General features: G+C 40.8%; 1 protein-coding gene across 1 annotated transcript in view; it reads right to left on the bottom strand.

Annotated features, from left to right (window-relative positions):
• The window catches only part of CNTNAP2 (contactin associated protein 2), a 1656810-nt gene that overhangs the window by 518786 nt on the left and 1117712 nt on the right, over positions 1-20312 (bottom strand). The window lies entirely within an intron of this gene.

Genomic DNA, 20312 nt, shown 5'->3' with positions numbered 1-20312 from the left:
TTCTGGGAGAACAATTGAAATTGATATAAAAAGCTAATGATTGTATTACTGGAATTGATGCTCACATTGAAAATACTGCTAAAGAGGGTGAGGCATGGTAGGATATACGTTATGCCAAAAGGATCTCCTTCTTCATGGGAAGCTTTGATTGAGATTACATTTTGATTTCATGACATTATTCAACTTCTTGATTCAGGTAAATTTCTTGTTTATGTTTCCCTAGTTTATTTTAAACCTCATCTATAATAATCACAGTGGTATATCAGGCATTCTAAATTCATGGTTGGCTACATAATATCTTTTCTGATGGTAGTTAGGCCAGAAGGATAGTTCTGGTTTCTAAGGCTGTCTTGAAGTGGTTTGTTGAAAACAATTTCACTGGTGATCGGTTATATCTGCATCACCAGAAAATTCTATGCTGGCTACCTCCCATCTTTTATGTCTTAACTTATATGTTACTTCTGTGAAATTTCTTCTGGACTCTACGGATTGGGCTTGGAGCCCTAGATATGCCCTCCCTTAGTATTTGAGAATTCATCTCTCATTGTCCTTCTGATTTTATAATATAGCTGTGGGTTAATTATCTTGTTCCTCAACTGGATTGCAAACTCTGTGAGGTTGGTGGCTGTCTAATTCTTGTTCAGTATGCACCATAAGCCTTCAGGACAACATTGGCATGTAGCAAATTTTCTGTTGATTTACTGAATGTCTATGTAAATGAGCAATCATGGAGACCTAGCTATAATCTTATTTTGTATTCATTTATGCACAAGTTCTCTGCCCTTTTATGCTATGAACCATTTACAGATATGACCTGGACCTTCCTTTATAACATATATAACATAAAGCTTCATACAAAGTAGACGAATAAGTATCTGCTGGAAGAACAGCTGATGACTTGATAATCCACATTGTATTGGAAAGGTACTGGGTTAAGTTCCAAGGGGCCTTATCTGTGCTTTCTGCTTTAACGGAAACTATTTGTCCTTTGGGATTAAAACCTTAGCTCTTTCTTGCAATAGAATGCTCTTCTGATTAGGTGAGGTACCAATCTTTATCACAAATAGAAGAAGCCTGGTTGATATAGAATGGAACAAGTACAAGGCTAGCACCTGGGGTGACAAAGGAAAAGCTCAGATTAACAGGCTAACGCAAACAAGATGTGATCAGTCTTCTCTGCCGTAGCGATATCTATAACAAAGAAACAATGGGTCACTGTCTCCCACCCAGACTTGTCGCTTGTTACCATCCTCTGTTATGATAAAGCCAGTGACTCTAGAGGTAACATATATAGGCTTTTCATTCAGGCTGAGCAAATATAAACTCTACACGGAGAGTTCTCAGATATTAAATCTATCTTATGAGGATTTAAAATAAAGCTCTCTTGTAATCTATATCTAAAAATACACATTCTCATATGTATATATTTTGTATATTACAATGAGTTCATAACATACATATTGTATGTATATGGGTATGAGTGAGATCCACAAGGCTTTTATCATATAACATACAAAATTCATTTCTTAATAAATAACATTGTAGCCAATAGTATAGGCAATGCTTGCTATTGACTTTGTTTTGCTTTTTGTGAATTTTATTTGAAGCTACTTTCTTCTTAAAAAGAGGCCCCATTGGATTAACACATTCTGTGAAACCAGTCATAGAGCCAAGAGATGAGATTGAAAGAGTTTAGACTTTACCAAGTATCAAGAATGACAGCAAGCTAGGGATATCTGAATATCTCTAGCAATATATATATATATATATTTAAACTGGCATTGAGAAAAGTCATCTTAGGATAACTTATCCTCCAGTTTTAAAACAGCTCTCTGGGGAAAATAAATATTACCTTCTTTTGAGAAACCTTCCAAGCTTGTGCTGTTGGCTGCACTGCAGAAATTATGATTGTACTTTTAAAAAATCTTGTCTTGATCTTCTGCACACATCATTAATTTGCTATTAAACTACCTGCTTTATAAAGTTTATTTTGTAGCACGGCATGATTCTTTCTCTCCTTAGTGATCTCTGGAGACAACAAATTACAATGTAAGATAACAAATGACTAGAACTTGGCAGATATAATATTTCTGTTGCTTTCCCTGCTTCCATTGAGATGCTGTCAATCCCTAACAGTATTATAAACAGATGGCTAATTGTTACAAAGTTATGTATTGTTAATGCAGAAACTTGTCCCCTTCTTGGGAACATATGGTTTAAAAAGTAATCTTACAGCATTTATAAGGATAATAGAAACCCAGGACTAGTTCTAAAGAGTGGGAGGGCAGTCTGAGTAATTTGTGAATGTACATTTTATCTTATACTCTCTTAAGGATGCAGATTGGGTTTTTGAAGAGGGAAGAAGTTTGGATATAACCCAGCGTTGTAGTTTGCTAGGGTTATTGTCACAAAGGACCACAAACTGGGTGGTTTGAAACACTGGAAATTCATTGTCTCTCAGTTCTGGAGTCTAGCAGTCTGAGATTATGGTGTCCACAGGACCACACCCTCCCTGGGGAGGCTCCAGGGGAGATCTCCCCAGTCTCTTCCAGCTCCCGGTGGCTGACGGGTGCCCACAGTGTTCCTGCCTTGTGGATCCATCACTCCAGTCTCTGCCTTTGTCCTCAGATAGGGAGGGCACTCCCCAAGGGTTTGTGTCCAAATTCTTTCTTCTTGTAAGAACACCAGTCAGTGCACTGCAGCTTGCCCTACTCCAGTGTGACCTTAACACGACCACTGCACTTGCCAAATAAGAACACACCCCCAGGTTCCAGGGAAAAGGAATGCCACCTACCACTTAAAGGGGATGCAATCTAACCTGTGGACTTCCCTGGTAGCTCAGCTGGTAAAGAGTCTGCCTGCAATGCAGGAGACCCCGGTTCAATTCCTAGGTCAGGAAGATCCCCTGGAGAAGGGATAGGCTACCCACTCCACTATTCTTGCCTGGAGGATCCCTCTGGACAGGGTAGCATGGCAGGCTACAGAACATGGGGGTTGCAAAGAGTCAGACATGATTGAGCGACTGAGCTCAGCACAGCACAATCTAACCAATATATCCAAGAACTTGTTAAAATACACTGCAGTAACATCTAGTTTTCTTCTTAGCAGAGTTCTTCTACTCTAAGCAAACAGAAACATCAATACTAGGAAGCCCTTGTTTTCATGTGGGGAGTATTTTTGTTCTAATTAATGTCTATTCTTTGTCCTTGAAAGCAATACCTCATTAGTTCAATGTATCTGGGTCAGAGAGTCCATCAGACTGCAAGGGGATCAAACCAGTCCATCCTCAAGGAAATCAGTCCTGAATATTCATTGGAAGTTCTGATGCTGAAGCTGAAGCTCCAATACTTTGGCCACCTGATGTGAAGAACTGACTCACTGGAAAAGACCCTGATGCTGGGAAAGACTGAAAGCAGGAGGAGAAGGGGATGACAGAGGATGAGATGGTTGGATGGCATCACTGACTCGATGGACATGAGTTTGAGCAGGCTCCAGGAGTTGGCGATGGACAGGGAGGCCTGGCGTGCTGCAGTCCATGGGGTCACAAGGAGTCAGACATGACTGAGCAGCGGAACTGAACTGAACTGACGTGGATCAGAGATGAGCACAGAATTGAGTTTTAAAGGTTTTGTATTGTGCAGTCAAAGCTGGAAGGATTTCTCAGAGTCAGGTCTCTGAAGGGAATAAACATTGCGCATGTTCTTGCTGTGACTCACGTGTTTTAAATGTTACTAACAGATACAGTAACTGTCTGCATCGGATGCAAAACCCTGTTGCTAGAGCATAAACTGTAGATGATAATTTCCTGAGAGATGTAGATGTGCATTAGAGATTCACTGATTTTTCTAGAGTTCTGTCTGGTTTTACTTGATTCAAGTTCAAGTGCATTGTGTCAGAGTTTTATTTCTGAACTTTAGCCTCTAAATGATAGGTGGGCTTTGCTTCTTAGAGGCAAATATCCACAACAATCCTTAAGATCCCTGCTCTCAATTAACAGTAGGCCCCAACAAGAGCAGAACTTCTACCCACAGTGTCAAGTTCTCGGTCATTTGTTGTCTGACCGATTCTGGCTCTTACAAAATCAGCCCTACTCAGTCACTTAGTCCTAACAGCTATCAGGTTCCTTCTGATAACACGATCTATGAAAATTCAGAGTCATGATTATAGTAATTTTGTAAAAGTGCAAATATTTTCAAATTAAGTGCATAGCATTTGAAGCCTTTTGCCATCAGCAATGCAATATGTTATCTAAACAATATGATACCTGACTGTTTCAACCTTAAAGAAGACTAGAGATAATACATTTCAAGACTGAATTTAAAACATAGTAAAACAATAACATTAACATGGATATCACACAGCCACAGGGGTAATAATCACATATATTAGAAAAAAACAATTGTGCAATTTAATGTCAAAATATAGGAAACATCTCTTTTGACCTTTTCATAGTTTTATTTTAGTGGCAGACTTCAAGGAATTTAACCAGGATAAAGCTACTGCTGCTCAGTTGCTTCAGTCGTGTCCAACTCTCTGCAACCCCATGGACTGTAGCCCACCAGGCTCCTCTGTCCATGGGATTCTCCAGCAAGAATACTGGAGTGGGCTGCCATGCTCTCCTCCAGGGTATCTTCCTGATCCAGGGATTGAACCGGCATCTCTTAAGTCTTCTGCGTTGGTAGGCAGGTTCTTTACCACTAGCGCCACCTGGGAAGCCTCACCAAGATAATCAGGGATAACAAATATATGGAACCATTAAGTGAGTCCTCTGATTAGCCAACCTCTTTTTCAGGTCCCCTGCTTAGCAGCTGAGATGCTCCTGGAGTTAGTATGGCCTAAGCCCTGAGCCCTGTTTCTTTTTATTCAGGTGTTTCCAACGTGCAGTCAAGGTTAAGAACCATGACCGAGCAGGAGGCAGCAGGAACTCACCCAGGCTGAGCTCAGTTGAAGAACTGAGCAATGTACCAGGTCATGCCTTGGTTTAGCAAGGAAAACCATTTATCTTAGAGATCCAGATGGTTTCTTGGACCTCCAGCTATCAGGCAGAGCTTGGATATAGGACAGAGAAGGCATTCTTTATTTAGGATGAGAGACTTTCTCCCAGGGGGTCTGCATTAGAGAGGCAATATCACTTCTGTGGGGGTTTCATAGCCCATAGAGAGGGTAGGATCTCTGTTAGAAAAGGACCACGTTCGAATCAGCATGGGCAGAATTTCAAGTATCAGAGGCCCAGGCTTCTCTGGCGTCTCTGACAGACTGTGAGTGTAAGATTTTTGGAAGACTGAGTATAGGTAGGTATTTCATTTTTCACAGTTTTCTTTCCAGGGAAAGCAACGTCATGCTTCAGTAGGAAAATAGATGGCAAAGGGGGATTTTATACGGCAGTTTGAATAGTTAATGTTCACCAAAGCCTAGAGAAAGTATATGCTTCAAGAAAGCAAGTTTCTGGGAGAAGTATGAGGCAGCGATGCCAATCAGAGCTTCGAAAGGCTCAGTTTTGAAGGAGCTGACTCCTGGCAGAAGGAGTAATCTCCTGAGGGGAGATTTCTTCCACTTCAGTTCGTAAGTTATGTAGGGACATGGAGTAGCCTAGACTAGTCAGCTTCCAGGGAAGCTCACAGCCAGAATTTCTCTTCCTCTCTACTTTTTGAAGTCTAGTCTCCTTCCCTTAGACATAGTTAAGTCTCCACCAACTAGAGTGTGTTTTACAGAAATAAGACGAGTCACATTTGTAATTCAAAATTCTTTCATAGTCAAATTAAAAAATATATTTTTAAGTGAACTAAAATTTTATTTTAATATTTATCCCCTTGTATCCAAAATAATTATTTCACATTAAAAAAAATAAAACACTTAGGGATAAACCTGACCAAAGAGGTGAAAGACTTGTATGCTGAAAACTATAAAGTGTTAATGCAGGAAATTAAAGATTAGTCAAAGAAATGCAAAGATAACCCATGCTCTTCGAGTAGGAGAATCAATATTGTTAAAATGGGCCATACTACCCTATCAACTTTTTCCCACGACATTTTTCACAGAACTAGAGCAAATAATCCTAAAATTTATATGAAACCATAAAAGGCCCAGAATTGCCACAGCAAGCCTGAGGAAAACGAAGAAAGCAGGAGGCATATCCCTTCACAGACTTCAGATAACACTATAAAGTAATCAAAATGCTGTGCTATCTGGACCAAAGCAGACATATGGATCAATGAAATATAATAGAGAGCCCAGAAAGAAACCCACATACTTATAGCCAATTAATCTTCGATAAAGGAAGCAAGAATACACAATGGGAAAAAGACAGTCTCTTCAGCAAGTGGTCTTGGGACCATTCGGAGCCACTTAGGGAAATTGAACAGCTATATGTAATCCAGTGAAGGTAGAACACACCCTCACACCATATATAAAAATAAACTCAAAATGGCTTAAAAAGTGACATATAAGACATAATACCATAATATTCCTAAAAGAGATCATAGGCAAAACTCTCTGATATAAATGATATTAATGTTTTCTTAGGTCATTTCCCAAGGAAATAGAAATAAAAACAAAAATTAAAAAATAGGACTTAATCAAACTTACAAGTTTTTACACAGCGAAGGAAACCATCAACAAAATGAAAAGACAGTCTATTAAATGGCAGAAAATACCTGCAAACAACCAACAAAGGCTTAATTTCCAAAATACGGAAACAGCTGATACAACTCAACAAAAACAACAAAATAACCCAACCAAAAAATAGGCTGAACGCCTGATAGATATTTCTCCAAAGAAGACATACAGATGGCTAACAAGCATGTGAAAAGATGCTCAACATTGCTAATTATTAGAGAAATGCAAACCCAGACTACAATGAGATACCATTTCACACCAGTCAAAATGGACCATTAAAGTCTACCAATAACAAATTCCGGAGTGGGTATGGACAGAAGGGAACTCTCCTACTGTTGGTAGGAATGTAAGTTGATGCAGCCACTATGGAAAACATTATGGAAGTTTCCCCAAAAAACTAAAAACAGAGTTGCCATATAATCTAGCAATCCCACTTCTGGGCATTTACCCAGACCAAACTAAAATTCCAAAAGATAAATGCCCCCCTGTGTTCACAGCAGCACTATTCACAATAGCCAAGACATGGAAACCGCCTAAACGTCCATCGACAGATGAATGGATAAAGACGTGGTACATGTAGGCAGAACGGAGGATTATTCCGCCATAAAAAGAATGGGGTAGTGTCACTTGCAGCAACAGGAGTGGGCCTGGAGATTATCACACTAAGTGATGAAAGTCAGAAAGAGAGAATGACAAATACCGTGTGATGCCGCTTACACACAGAATCTAAAATATGACACAAACTCGCAGGCAAAGAAAAGACTCACGGTTGCCAAGGGAAGGCGGGAGGAGGGATGGACTGGGAGGCTGGGATTAGCAGATGCAAACTATTAATATGGAATGGATAAACAGCAAGGTCCTCCTAATAGGACAGGAAACGCTATTCAATATCCCGTGATACATCATAATGGAAGACAACATAGAAAAGAATGTATATATATTGTGTATGACTGAATCACTTTGCTGTATAACAGAAATTAACACAACACGTTAAATCAATTATCCATCAATAAAAGAAAATATCTGTCACAACAACCACAGTTTGAGTACCCAACAGTCATGTGGACTATGGACAATGCCTATTACCTTGTCCTAAGAATGTAACATTAACAGCAGCTGGGTTTTTTTTATGTTTTTCTAAATGTTGTGAGCATGCAGTTGGTGCTTTGATCACTTTATGTGTTTTAGCAAAAAGTAGGACTTGAAGAGACTATAGCCTAGAGGAATAAACTCTAAACTGATGTTTTGATTTCTGTCTCTTTTTTAATTGGCTCAACACTCTAGTACAGAGAGGGTGATAATGAATCATCAACCTCTAACTTTTTATAAAGTTAAAAAAAATACACTGCTGCCTCTGCTTTCAAAAAACAAGTAACATGTATTTTCAAAAATTTACTAGGAACTCATATTGTTGTGCTTCAAGGTGAAATAAGAGCAGCCCTTCTCTACCCATACTTCACTTACCCTCAGTAAAAGGAAACAAATTCGTATTTAAGAATCACAATATAAGAATTAGCTGGTAAAATTGCCAAACTGATCTGAGGGTAGGGATACAAGCTATCAACACAGAAACATCTTGCACAGTGTGTGTAATTGATCTAAACTATCTTTGATTTACCATTTGCTCCAAGCTTGAATTGTTCTCTAAGTTTCAAATGTTATTTGTAAAACAGTGAACCAAGTCTTCTACAAGACCGTCTTGTTTTCTTAGTTTCCAAGTCTTATTACTCTAAGTCAAACTTTGCAACTCTCGGTCACATTTAAGCATAAACATGTTCACCGATATTATGTTAAAATGTGTCCAGTACAGTGTGTTCAGTCTTCGGTATCAGGAAGCACACTTTGTACAACCAGATGCTTAATCAATGAAAGTCCAAATTAACTATAAAAAAGAAATAAATATTCAAAGAGCTAAAGGCACAGTATTTACGGATCATAAACTCAAACCATCAGGTAATACAGACTATTAAATTTTATGGGAAATGACTCACCCAGAAAATAGTCATAGCAGATTTCAGATCATGGGACAACTGTGCCAAACCAGAGTCTAATGCTCATGGTACAAAGCAGCTTAATTTATGCTTTTTAAGTGGAAACATCACACGTATTCAAGCTTCTAAATTGGATTCCACTACTTTAGAATTTGTGAAAACTCAGAAAAGGGTTTTGTTGAAATTTACTTGAGTTTTGTCAAGGGAATAAATAAATAGGGTTTTAACAGCAGTGGTTAATCTACTCAAGAAAACAAGCTATTTTTAAGGATTTAAAGCACAGTACTTTCTGCTAATGTACAAATGGGTCAGCTCTATGCCTTAAAATAGGGCCTCTAAGGCATTTCCTTTGTTTTATCCATGATTTTGAATTAAGCCTACAACTGAAGTCAATAAGCTTGCATTTCTTTCAAAAGAGTACTTTGGTGATTCCTAAATTCCTCTCCAGTTAAGTCTTCACTAGTGAATTATGGTTGCATATTATTGGAGAGTGATGGTCTGGAAACTGGTGGGGCTGCTTTGGTACTTCAGGAAATAAGTGACATTGGAAGACAGTAAATAAAAGGAAGGTGGTATCTTAGCCTCACTACCCCTGAGACTGAGAAAGGCACTGTAATGCAAGCCCCTTCTTGAGAATTTAAATGTGACACATGGGGTGCTATGCTCTATCTGTGAGCCAACGTTCAACTTGTTTCTAGTTCTACTTGAGTTTCAGTTTAAAGGGGTGGAGGTTGGAGGAAAAGAAAAATAAAAGTACAGAAAAGATGACAGCATCAAATCCACAGTCTCACAATTACCAAAATGTCTACATTTCAGTAAAAACTGGCTCATCATAGCAAGAAATAAGAGGATCTCAAATTGAAGAAGAAAATAGAAAGAACATCAAAAGAGCCCAACACCGAGATGACAGGGATGTTAAGGTTATCTGTAAAGATTTTAAAGCAGTTGTTTTACGAATGCTTCAATGAGCAATTACATAAACATACTTTGTAAATGAAAAACAGAAAGTCTCAGCCAAAAAAAAATGTGATCCATAAGAAAGTCACCATATAGGCTACTCAATCTCAACATTAGAGGATAAAAATGTTAATTTTAAAGTATCTGAAACTTTGGTAAGAGTCAACATGAATGAGAAGTTTAGAGAAAGAAGGGTAGCTATATGTTCTTTTCCATCTAATGATGTTGCTATATCACTCACAGATTGATGAGTCGTAACTTTTCAAGACATCCTAACAGAGTTTTGAAATGATACAGAAAATTTATCATCCTCCTCCATAATTTCAGTTTGCAAATGGGAAGAGTAGACAGACCCTGATAAGAAGATACCAGTTATTAGAGTGACAGAAAACAGTTCGGGTCTTGGGGATAGAATTCAGACAGCTGGTGGCAAGCATACAGATGCTCCTGTGGAGAACTCCACTTTGTTGTATTAATTAATTAATTCACCAGTTAATGCTACAGAAAGTTCAGCTTTGTGATGCTAACCTAAAGCCTTACATATATCTCTCTTCACGCTGGAATTCACGGAATTAGCAAAAAGGCAAATCGAAAAGACTAAAAGACCAACAGACTAAAGAAGGCTAAAAAGTTGATCATGATGTGGATTATTTCAAGAAATTATATCTTGGGACTCACACCAGGATAAGTAGTTCTCCCACTATCTACATTTGCAGCTATGCTGCAAAAAAGGAATCCAGAAATTGATCCTTATAATGTTAAAGATATATTGTCAAGTAAAGGTTAATCTGTTCTCAGAACAGTCTTAAAAAGTCAGAAAAATGTATTATTTTTGAAGTATTTCTGTTAAAAGTGAAAATAGAAACCTTTCTTTGTGCGTACATAAGGGTTAATCTTTAATAGTGTTAAATGTTGCCTTTTTCCATCACTCTCTCTCCCCCGGTGGTACCCCATCATTAAGTTGTTATCGCAGGCTGAAACAGCCCGGCAGTTTGCAAGGCTATCACAGCCAACCCTTCTAAGTTTCCATGTCACCATCCTAATGCCAAATGCGTGCCTACAGATGAAAGGGACTCGAGGGAAGTGATGGCACACATCTTGCCTTCTTGACGGTGGACATGACCTCCTGGTAGGAGTGGGTGTGATGTGGGGTGTAAAAAGAGCAGGGATGTGAGGGTAGAGAGCCGCTCACTCAGGAATGGCCCACGCTGCTGGCACAGGCCGGGGAAGCAGACTTCCTTGGACGTTCCTGTTCTGCAACTAGGAGCCCGCGGATCTTTATGGAGACAAAGATTATGACTCACTCCACCTTCTCTGGCCCTACAATGCAAACACCGCTGCATCGGCTATTTACTTAATGACAGGCTGATCTCAGAAGGGGACAGTCAGAACCACAATCTGTTTTCCTGCCTTTTATTGGAAAGCAGCCATGTCCATCCCTTTATGTATTTTCTGTGGTACTTGCACCTACAGTGATAGCTTAGTAGATACTACGGAGAGTTATTGCTGGCAAAGCCTAGGAAATGATTATCTGACTCTTTCAGAAAGTCTGCCAATCCCTATCCAGAAGGAGCACAGAAACACAACCGCGATTCCTGCTCCGCAAAGAACAGTGGTGGTGAAACAGATTATGTTCTTTTAAAAGTTTGAATTCCTGTTACCTCAAATGTGATTAATTTGTTTCCCCCTATAAACACTCACGCTGAAAAATCAAATTACTCAATCTGTTGGTATATTAACATTCATAATTGTGTTTATTGAAACACATGGTCATTTACTTGATGAAAATGTAATACTGGCTTTGAAATATTTCATCTGTGCAGACTGTTGTTAACGACGTGACTGTATTATGCTAATGGTCACTTTAGAAAAATGCAAGTTATAAAATAGCAACAGAATGTTGCTGTTTCATGCCGTTTTTGCAGTAGAATCTCAATGATATATTAAATCAATCATATTTACAATACTTTGAGGACAAATTTTACTGAACAATTATCATCCCAATTTAATATACTTCTCAGAAGATTTAGCTGGAGCCTGATGTCACTGATGTGATTCACAATCTCTAATACAGAGATGTTTAAGGCTCCTTTGACTCTGAATGCATTATTTTAAAATATAAATAAAATTAACATTTCTTTCAAACTGCTAACAGCACAGCTATTCACTTAAAGGTTTAGTGTTGTGTGTATGAATTATGAATCCTTACCAATTCTGAAAATTTTTGTTCCCTGGTACTTAAGCTTTCTCTGTGTTTCTATAATTTGGAACCATTTCAGGAAGTTAAATATTCGGTTATGTTTTCCTACCATTAAATAAAGTTTGAAACTCAAATGCCTTTTAGAATCCAGGCAGGCCAAATTTTCACCAGAGAATATTTGGCATGGAAGTAACATATTTAAGTATTCAAAAATTATTTTTAAATTGCTAAAATTATGGTCTTCCCCTTGCCCTCAGAGATGAGTGTAGTTACCGCAGCTATTAGAAGTAACAGTATTATTGATAGAAAGGTGGAGCTAGTGGTAAAGAATCCGCCTGCCAACGCAGGAGATGCGGGTTCAGTCCCTGAGTTGGGAAGATACCCTGGACTAGGAAATGGGAACCAACGCCAGCATTCTTGCCTGGAAAACTCCATGGACAGAGGAGCCTAGTGGGTTATAGTTCATGGGGCTGCAAAGAGTCAGATGTGACTGAGCATGCATGTGCGTGCATGCACACACACACACACACACACACACACACACACACACACACCAGTATTATTAATATACAGATGTGGAGATAAACCCAGCACTTGTGGGGTCATCCAGATAGTCCTTCTCCCATCTGAGAACCAGCTGTACTATCTGATGTACCCATAACAACTTGTCCTTATCAAAATTTTATTCAAAATCCACCAGTGAACTTACCGCTTGTGTTTCTTTTGTTCCTCATAAAAGACAGGGAAAATACTCTTCCCTAATTATGTGCGCACTCAGTCGTTCAGTCGTGTCCGATTCTTTGAGACCCCATGCACTGTAGCCCTCCAGGTTCCTCTGTCCATGGGATTTCCCAGGCAAGAATACCGCACTGGGTTGCCATTTCCTCTTCCAGAGGATCCTCCAGACCCAGGGATCGAACCCTCGTCTCCTGTGTCTCCTGCATTGGCAGGCAGATTCTTTACCACTGAGCCACCTGGGAATCCAGCCCCCCTCCTCACAGGATGGCCACTTTCCAGCTGTTTGACCTGTGGCAAATTATTTCATTGGGATGTTAACATCATTTTCAGTAAAATGGGAATAATCTTCTGTCTACCTCCATGCTTGTGAAGAGCAAATGAGCTATGCATTTAAAACACCAAGCAAGTTACATGGCATATATGATGTGAAAAAAAAGTGTGTGTTTTAGAAATAGTAAAGAATTAATTGTAAGGTTGATCAGTGTGAACTGTGTTTTTATAATTTTTAATTTCTGAGTTAGCTTGATTTATGACTTAAACTGTTTTGCTGGGCTTCCCAGGTGGCGCCAGTGGTAAAAAAATCTGCCTAGAAATGTAGGAGACACAGAGACCCAGGTTTGATTCCTGGGTTGGGAAGATCCTCTAGAGAAGGGTGTGGCAACCACTCCAGTATTCTTGCCTGGAGTATCCCATGGACAGAGGAGTCAGGTGGGCTACAGTCCATGGGGTCCCAAAGAGTCGGACATAACTGAGCACTCACACACAAACTGTTTGGTTAAATGTGTGATATTTTAAAGATATTAAGGTTGATGATTTTGAAAAGAAAGCATATATCATTATCTGGATTAGTAAGAATTTCTATCTTGTTATGTCATTGAAGCCCAATACTTGTAAATACAGTTAATCAACACTTCGAAAATTTATTTAAACCTCCTATTTATGTATGAATACCTTTTATGTATTCTTCAAGATTTCAGATGATCTTAACATTCTTGCTGCAATTTGAATGACTTCTATTTGGGAATTGCTCAAATAATCTCCTAGTCACAACCTGGATGCTGGCATATGGGTAAATCTAGACAATATTTTTAGCTAAAGCATTTTCAGTTATATAATAATTTTCAGCTAAAATATTTGTTTTGAACTTTGCCCACATTTTCTCAGACCACCATTCAAACCCTTGAATTTCCTACGTTCCTCATGTTGAAGAGTAAGGAACACTCATGCATGCTTGGTCTGTCTGACTGTATGGACTGTAGCCCACCAGGCTTCTGCAGGCAAGAATACTGGAGAAGGCTGCAGTGTCCTCCTCCAGGGGATCTTCCCAATCTAGGATCAGACCTGCGTCTGCTGCATTTCCTGCATTGCAGGCAGATTCTTTGCTGCTGAGCCACCAGGGAAGCCCCTGATAGCTTGGTGAAATTGGGAGCAGGGAACTTCTCTGCAGCGCGGTCTATGAAAGCGACTGTGCTTCGTCTTGGGTTGTTAGTTGCCTTTTTGTATTTTGCAGCACTATCCAGCTGGGAAGCCTCTTCAGAACCTGTTCCCCTCCCTCTAGGGTAGGGGCTCACAAAATTCTCCCTGGTCTGTTCTCACAAAAAAGGATGCACCTTATACACCAAGAATGGCTGAATGGACACAGAACTTCTGCCAAATGCTAGGAGTTTCTGTTAACAGTCACTTACCTTAGTATTGTCAAAGATCCAGCTACTTAAAAATATCCAAATATGCCATTTTTTTCTGTTATCATGATATAGACTCAGAAAGTAAAGCAAAAAAATGAGACAATTTTCTGTACAATCAGGAAAGAAAAATGGCTTCAATTCTTCAATTTGCATTTGCCTCACTTGTCTAAGATATTGCTTGAGCAGGGGGCAGGTGGTGGTGGTGGAAATTTACTAAGGCTTTCTATTATATTGATTAATTTTAAAACTAATATTTTTTTTTGACAGTTTGCTCAAGGAATCTCCGCTGAAGGCCTAATTGAATTTGAAGCCTTAGGTAAAGCTATTTGTATTTTTACACCATGAGTTCACCTAGATTACACTTAAAAAACTTTGCAAGTGATTTTTTTCTTTGTTCAAGCCTCAGAATAGTTTCTCTATTCATAGATTCATAGGGCTTAATTTCCAATTGCTATTAGAGAACACTTATGTTACCACCTTCTGTTCATCCCAGACAAGAATCTAGACACCATCCTGGACAAAGTCCTCGAGGTTTGATCTGAGTCTCATACTTCCCTTTGCTTGTCATCCTCACTCATCGCTGCTCTACTAGATTACAACCTACATCTGAGCTCTAATCAATTCACCCTTTCCATGGCAACCAGCTTCGAATTTTGATGCTGGAGAAGACTCTTGAGAATCCCATGGATAGCACAGAGATGAAACCAATCAATCCTAGAGGAAATCAATCCTGAATATTCATTGAAAGGTCTGATGCTAAAGCTGAAGTTCCAATACTATTCCAATATGAAGAGCCAACTCACTGGAAAAGACCCTGATGCTGGGAAAGGTTGAGGGCAGGAGGAGAAGAGAGTGGCACAGGATGAGATGGTTGGATGGCATCACTGACTCTGTGGACACGAAGTTGAACAAATTCCAGGAGATAGCGGAGGACAGAGGAGCCTGGAGTGCTACAGTTTATGGGGTCACAAAGAGCTGAACATGACTGAGTGACTGCACAAAAACAAGGGCAACCAGAGTGACTTTCTTAAACACAAAGTGACCCTTATCTCTCCTCTACTTAAAATCCTTCAATTCCCCACAAGAGCTTTTGGGATAAGGTTCTAAACACCTTAGCTTAACACATGAAACTCCTGTTGAAGGCTATATCTTATCTTGTCCCTCATCTCCCTCCATAGCCCTCCGGGCACTCCTCGAAAGAGCTCTGTGAAAATGCTCATCGTTAATCCGATCTTCTCTGCCCCAAGGTACAGCTCTCAAGTGGGGGGATGTGGCATTCCAGGGGATATTTGGCAGTGTCTGGAGAATCTCACTTGCCATGCTGGCATCTCACGGTCAGAGATGCAAAATGCCAAGGAGGAGAAATCCTGCCCTAGACCAACCTTTATATCTTTATGCACTTTCTCTCACTCTTCATTTGAGACTAACCTTCAGATTTACTCTTGCTTCTTGTAGGAATAGCTATGACAAACCTACACAGTATATTAAAAAGTAGAGACATAATTTTGCCAACAAAGTCATTTGACTGTATAGTCAAAGTTATGGTTTTCCCAGTAGTCATGTATGGATGGGAGAGTTGGACTATAAAGAAAGCTGAGCGCCGAAGAATTGATGCTTTTGAACTGTGGTGTTGGAGAAGACTCTTGGATTGCAAGGAGATCCAACCAGTCCATCCTAAAGGAGATCAATCCTGAATATTCATTGGAAGGACTGGTGCTGAAGCTGAAGTTTCAATACTTTGGCTCAGACTCGGATACAACTTACCGACTGAACAAGAATAACAAGTAGAGCACGGCCTCTGGAAATATTCCTGTAACGCCCACGGCCCGGTCTCATTCAGTCCTTAACTCTCATCTCTGTCCTTCACCGCTTCAGTCTTACTCCGCAGATCCACTGCCGTAACGCTTACCTTCCTTACTGCTCTGGTTAGCTTCTTTTCTCATTGATAGATTTTAGGATACTTTGGAAATAATCTTTGGAATCTACCGGGTGGCCAACAAATGCTCACCGATTCCACTTGTGAATAAAGGTAATTAGAGCAAGTTGGTATTTCCAAGAAGATCAACACCATAGTAAAATGACTGTAAGTTCTTAGAGCCCCTATAGTTATATTGACTTATTTATAAAACGCCTTTGGGATAGAGCAGAATTTCACCTATGAAAAAATTCACAGGGGAAAAAGGAAGACATCATTAAAATATATTAGTCAGGGGGCTATGACTATGTGTGGCTCAGGCGGTAAAGAATCTGCTTGCAATGTGGGAGACCTGGGTTCGATCCCTGGGTAGGGAAGATCCCTTGGAGGAGGGCATGATAACCCACTCCAGTTATTTTTGCCTGGAGAATTCCATGGACAGAGATGCCTGGCAGGCTACAGACCATGGGGGTCTCAAAAAGCAGACACGACTGAGTGACTGAGCACAGCACACTCATTTTCCTACAGTTTCAGTTTTATATGCTGAGACTAGGACAGTCGTTAAGTGTGAACGATGAAGAAGCTGAAGTGTAAAGAATGGACCATGACTTCATGCAAGTCTAAACATTACTACTCGTCTATTTACCAAATATTTATGCTGGCCTGTATCTGTCAGCTACTGCACTGGTTCTGAGCAAAGAGTCCTGTGCCTGGGCTCATGGAGCTGCAGACTGGTGAAAAACACACACAATATAGCAATGTTGTCAGTGGGAATTACAAACAGTGATGATTACTATGAGGGGAGGGAAAGGTGTTAGGATACCTGATAGAGTGAGGGGGAGGGCGTGGCTGATTTAAACAGTAGGCGTGTTCGGGCATGCTAAGTCATTTAGTCGTGTCAAACTCTTTGAGACACTGGACTATATAGCCCACCAGGCTCCTCCTTCCGTGAGATTCTCCAGGCAAGATTGCCATGCCTGCCTTCAGAGGATCTTCCAGACCCAGGGATTCAGCCCCAGTCTCTTATGTCTCCTGGTAGGTGGGCTCTTTACCACTAGTTGCACTTGGGAAGCCCTAAAGAGGCAGTAGGGGCTTCTAAACAGTGATGCTTTCGGAGCTGATTCCAGACTGGGGAAGGAGGTGTTGGGTGGCGAATGGGTGTGACAGCTAGGAGAGAAGAAGGAGACAAAGCCTGAGGTGGGAGTCAGGTGGGAGTCGGCTGGTGTATTTGTGGGCTGAGAGAGACTGGTGTGCCTGAAACACTGGGGTCAGGGAAATTGGGAGGGAATGGGGCTGGGGAAGTGAACAGGGACTTTTAGGTCAATGTTAAATGTTTAGGACTTCAGGGTGGAAACATTCAGAAGAGCCATTACATGTATCTGTTCAGTTCAGTTCAGTCGCTCAGTGGTGTCCGACTCTTTGCAACCCCATGAATCGCAGCACGCCAGGCCTCCCTGTCCATCACCATCTCCAGGAGTTCACTCAGACTCACGTCCGTCGAGGCCGTGATGCCATCCAGGCATCTCATCCTCTGTCATCCACTTCTCCTCGTGCCCCCAATCCCTCCCAGCATCAGAGTCTTTTCCAATGAGTCAACTCTTTGCATGAGGTGGCCAAAGTACTGGAGCTTCAGCTTTAGCATCATTCCTTCCAAAGAAATCCCAGGGCTGATCTCCTTCAGAATGGACTGGTTGGATCTCCTTGCAGTCCAAGGGACTCTCAAGAGTCTTCTCCAACACCACAGTTCAAACGCATCGATTCTTTGGTGCTCAGCCTTCTTCACAGTCCAACTCTCACATCCATACATGACCACAGGAAAAACCATAGCCTTGACTAGACGGACCTTAGTCGGCAAAGTAATGTCTCTGCTTTTGAATATGCTCTCTAGGTTGGTCATAACTTTTCTTCCAAGGAGTGAGCATCTTTTAATTTCATGGCTGCAGTCACCATCTGCAGTGATTCTGGAGCCCAAAAAACTAAAGTCTGACACTGTTTCCACTGTTTCCCCATCTATTTCCCATGAAGTGATGGGACCGGATGCCATGATCTTCGTTTTCTGAATGTTGAGTTTTAGGCCAACTTTTTCACTCTCCACTTTCACTTTCATCAAGAGGCTTTTTAGCTCCTCTTCACTTTCTTCCATAAGGGTGGTGTCATCTGCATGTCTGAGGTTATTGATATTTCTCCCGGCAATCTTGATTCCAGCTTGTGTTTCTTCCAGTCCAGCGTTTCTCGTGATGTACACTGCATAGAAGTTAAATAAGCAGGGTGACAATATATAGCCTTGATGCACTCCTTTTCCTATTTGGAACCAGTCTGTTGTTCCATGTCCAGTTCTAACTGTTGCTTCCTGACCTGCATGCAGATTTCTCAAAAGGCAGGTCAGGTGGTCTGGTATTTCCATCTCTTTCAGAATTTTCCACAGTTTATTGTGATCCACACAGTCAAAGGCTTTGGCACAGTCAATAAAGCAGAAATAGATGTGTTTCTGGAACTCTCTTGCTTTTTCCATGATCCAGCGGATGTTGGCAATTTGATCTCTGGTTCCTCTTCCTTTTCTAAAACCAGCTTGAACGTCAGGGAGTTCACGGTTCACGTATTGCTGAAGCCTGGCTTGGAGAATTTTGAGCATTACTTTACTAGCAGAGTTACTCCCAATATTAAAGTTAAAAGCAAGGTCATTTGAGGTGCTCAGTCACTCGGTTGTGTCTGACTTTCGAAACCATGGACTGTAGCTCGCCAGGCTCCTCTGTACGTGGGATTTTCCAGGCAAGAATACTGGAATGGGTGGCCATTTCCTACTCCAGGAGATCTTCCTAACTCACGGATTGAACCCAGTCTCACGAGGTTCCTGCACACATGCACGTTATTAAAATTAATAAAAAAATAACTATTGGAAATACTAAACCATCTTCCCAGATTTTTTTTTTTTAACATTGGAAGCATTCATGATTGTATGCGTATTCATAATTGTATCTGCTTCCTTAGGCTACTGCAACAAAGCACCCCAAACTTGGTGGCTTAAATCAACGGAAATGTCTTTTCTGACAGCGCTGGAGGCTGGGAATCAGAAACCACAGATGCTAGGAGGGCAGCGCTCCCCCTGGAGGCTGGAGGGGGAAATGCCCCTTGCCTCTTTGGATGGCTCCTGGCGCGTGGCAGCATAACCTCAAACCCCGTCTTGCTCTTCACATGGATCTCGCTATGGCCTTCTCTGTTTCTCTGTCAAGTCCCCCCTGTCCTTTGTCTTGTAAGGATACCAGTCACTGGACTGGGGGCAGACTCACCCCAAGATCCTTAACCTCATTACATCGGCAAAGACCCTATTTCCAAATAGGTCACATTCACAGGAACTGGACTTCAGGACATGTCTTTTTGCTGGGGACACAGTTCAAGCTACTAAAATAACATTTATTTTTAACAAGATATTGGGCTTCCCTGGTGGCTTCCCAGTTGTTAAAGAATTCGCCTGGACTGCGGGAGACCTGGATTTGATCCCTGGATCGGAAAGATTCCCTGGAGGGAGGGCATGGCAACCCACTCCAGTATTCTTGCTGGAGAATCCCCGTGGACACAGGCGCCTACTGGGCTAGTCTATCGGGTCACAAAGAGTCGGACATGACTGAGTGACTAAGCACAGCACAAAAACATTTATTTTCAACCAGTTATTGGACTAGTGAGTTACTGCTATATTGTTTTTTAGAGTCTTCATATCAGTTCTCCTTATCCGTTCACTGTTGCTATAGAGAACAGCTGCTACAGAGTCCAGAGTTAGACTGTACTGACATCAGTCTCATCTTGGTGGGCCACTGTCTGGTGTATGATGCTTAATCACTTCTGAGCCTCATTTTCCCACCCTTAAAAGGAGTTCCTCTTTTTTTTTTTTTTTTGGCTGTTTTTTTAAAAATTTATTTTAATTGGAGGCTAATTACTTTACAATATTGTAGTGGTTTTTGCCATACATTGACATGAATCAGCCATGGGTGTACATGTGTTCCCCATCCTGAACCCCCCTCCCACCTCCTTCCCCATCCCATCCCTCTGGGTAATCCCAGTGCACCAGCCCTGAGCACCCTGTCTCATGCATCGAACCTGGACTGGCGATCTGTTTCACATATGATAATATACATGTTTCAATGCTATTCTTGACTGCTACGTGTACAGCTCTCTATATTTCTTTGATGGATTGATAACTTCATGACTCTATTCAT

Source organism: Budorcas taxicolor, chromosome 4, assembly GCF_023091745.1.
Source record: "Budorcas taxicolor isolate Tak-1 chromosome 4, Takin1.1, whole genome shotgun sequence".
NCBI lineage: Eukaryota > Metazoa > Chordata > Mammalia > Artiodactyla > Bovidae > Budorcas > Budorcas taxicolor.
This window is presented reverse-complemented; position numbering and strand designations above follow the sequence as displayed.